Consider the following 3,437-nt stretch of genomic DNA (forward strand, 5'->3'; position numbering starts at 1 on the left):
TGCTTAGGCATTTCCAATTATCATTACCTCTAGATCAACAACAATTCACTATCTACTATCCATGCCAATGACATAGACTCTTGATACTAGTTTACCAATTATAGAAAGGGGCCAAGGCACTCCCGAGTAGTGGTTGAGCCGAAATCCCTACCCTTCTCTTTGGTTTTCCCTGTTTATCCTCCAACATTTCCTTTTCACAGTACTTAACATGCATGGAGGTGGACATGCCACCCCCAATCTTTATTGCATTTCATGTAGACGAGTGGCATGATGGTGGGCTCAATTACCCACACCATTTCCAATTTGAAATCACACCCCCATCTAGAAAGTTTTATTTCCATTCTCTATCCCCTCACCAAAATTATACTTATCCACTTCCAGGATATTCGATAAATATTTGAGTTCACCCGTTAGTAGGTCTGGGGGCCACCGACTCCCAAGGCTTCTTTGCTATTTCAAGCAACCTAAATTAGCTTAGAAATCAGGTGTGTGGTTCCCAATTCTCTGGTTGTGGGAAAATATACCATAATTAAAATATTAAAGTAGTTTATGGATTATGCAGGACAAATTGATGAGCCTCCATCTCTTTGAAATTTCATTGACTTGATTTCCTTGAATAAGTTTCCAAGATGTGCAGATGGCAAGGAGATAATACTCATTTATGTGGATGTTTTTATAGCCTATTGAAAGAGTTAACTTAAGGCCTCTTTCTAAGGCATAAAATTCAACCTAATTGTTACTACCTATTCCATAATCCATATCATAGATCATTAGGACCTGAAATCTCTAATCCCTAGTAATTCCTCCAAGTCCTACTGGCCCAGGTTTTCCTTTGAATGCTTTGTCAAAGTTCAGTTTAACAAAGCCCTAAGAAAGTAGTGAATATGCCACAGGAGAATATATATGAGGAGGAGCAGGCTTCGAGGAAGCATTGGTAATAATATTAGAAGATAAATCCAATTTTCTCAGGATACGTTCCTCTCGAGGCTAAGATTTCTAGTCATCTTAGTTCCAGGTCTCTGCCAAGATGATTTCTATGATATTCAGAGTGACTATGAGCCATATTCTATCTGTAGATGTCAATTTATTTTCCAAGATGTGTCTGTTCTACTCTTTTCATATTGCACACACTGCAAAACCAACAACAAGAATCCATGCTCTATTAATTACCGAGAAAGAGAAAACAAACTTCCTTCTTAGTTCAAGTGTCTCCATCATACTATTGTGAGAGTGATCTTAGTAGTGAAATAAATCCTGAAGTTTCTGCCATATTGAATTGGAGAACTAACAATTATTAAGGATGCGTTCAATTATTTCTTCTTGTTATCCACACATAATCCAATAGGATGGACCCTAAATTCATTGGTGTTGGATTTGATCCCATGTTAGTGCCTTGTTACAACCCACCAACCACAAAAACTATGATACCTTTGGCCTTAAACAAGATTTCCAAATTTTCCTCCATAACGGCTCCCGATCCAAAAGATGATGTTCAACTAATAATGAATATGCCTCTTTTAAATCTAACATCCCTCTAGTTCGATATTCCCATCTCAATGTGGTTGGTTCATTATCTTGAGGTATATTTTAGGTCTAAAGTTCTTTATACAGTGCATCCCATTATGACACGTTTGGAGGGTTCGACCAATCCTCTTTCTTCTTCCATGTGTGCTAAGATTGTCCCCTATTCCTCATTTCCAAAAATATACAGGCGTAGACCATCTCTACTCTGTAGTGTAGTTCGTGAGATCTCCCATATCGTCCCTGACATTGAGTTTGGGTCTTTGTTGACATGCATCCAACCAAAAGTGTGTTGTACACCCATATCTTATCTCCCATAAAGCATGCACCTGCATTAGGATTTTGTTATTTTTTTCTAGATTCAAGACTGATGAGCTAGTGGGAAGATCCTAAACCCTTAGTTTTTCAGCTTAAGATTGAAAATTACCATATATTTTGTCCCATATTTGTTTCCACTAGTCTTATCCTTATTTGAGCCATCTCCACCATAGTTTCGCTTTAAGTGTGTTTTTTTTTTTAAGTTTAGGACCACACAACCCCATGCCTCCTACTAGTTTAGGAATACAAAGATTCTTCAAGGAAGCAAACACCCATTTCTTGGAATTTTGAATCGCTCCCCATAAGGAATTTTTGAAAAGATGTGGAAAGGAGTTACATGTTATTCTAGGTGCTGCAAGCACTAACAATTGATATATGGGAATAACTTGTAAGACTTTCTTTAGAAGTATGAGTCTTCTAGTTAAATTTAGAGATATGAAGGTCCATTCCTCTAGTTTGTTGGAGAGATTCTATATGACCTCTCTACAACAAGGCATTTTTAGAGAATTCAAGGTTAGGGGAGCCCCCATATATTTCATCGCAAGGTGGCCTACTTGAAAACCAAGGGTCTGGGTCAGATGAGCCTGAATAGCAGGTTAGGCATTACAGAAGAAAAAAAATAGATTTTTCGCTATTGATCTAAGTACTAGATGCCTCCATAAATTATTTGAGGATGTATTTTATCTTTCTTAATTCTCCTAGGGAGACTTTACAAAACAAGAGGATGTCATCAACAAATTGTTGATGAGTGATAGATAGGTCTTCAACACATGGGCAAAGGCATGTGAGAGTCTCTGACATGGAGGTGACTTTCAAATATCTTCCTAGACCTTTAACAAGTAGAATGAAAATAAAGAGAGATATAGGGTTTCCCTTATGCAAACCACGAGTGGGATTGAACGTCATAGAAGGTGAACCATTAAGCATGATAGAGTAGAAGGGGGTTGAGATCAAAGCTTAAATACAGGAGATCCATTGAGGAGAGAAGCCAAAATCCTTGAGGACACTGAGGAGATATTTTCAGCTCAATCTGTCATAGGATTTAGATAAGTTTAACTTAATGAACATTCCAAGAGATCTAAATTTTTTTAGGGAGTGGATCTGAGTGGTGAAAATACTGTCTAGGATTTGTTTTCCTTCCATAAAACCCATTTGTTCAAGATATATTATATGAATCAACATTTTAAGGTGTCTGACTATTATAGATGACATAATCTCATATACCACATTACATAGAGAAATAGGACAAAAACCGTTAGGATCCTCAAACTTCCCAAATTTAGGAATCAAGGTAATAAATGTTGAGTTTAAAACATACCATACCTTTTGAGTTTGTTGATATTCTTCAACCAAGGAATGAAATTCCAATCCAATAAACTTCTAACAGACTTGAAAGAAGTTTGTTGTAAAAATTGTTTGGCTTAGGAGCTTTATTTCTCGACATTGCCATAACCACTTCTTCCACCTCAAAGTAGGATATTTCCCGCATTAGGACTTCGTTATGGTATTGATTGATGAATTATAGAATATTATTGATGATACACCACATTGAATTCCTTCTATCTCACGCTGACTTAGTGAGGAGGCTTCAATAATAT

This window comes from Pinus tabuliformis, chromosome 4_1 (assembly GCF_031772625.1).
Source record: "Pinus tabuliformis cultivar Carrire ecotype Pingquan chromosome 4_1, CPIR1, whole genome shotgun sequence".
Lineage (NCBI taxonomy): Eukaryota > Viridiplantae > Streptophyta > Pinopsida > Pinales > Pinaceae > Pinus > Pinus tabuliformis.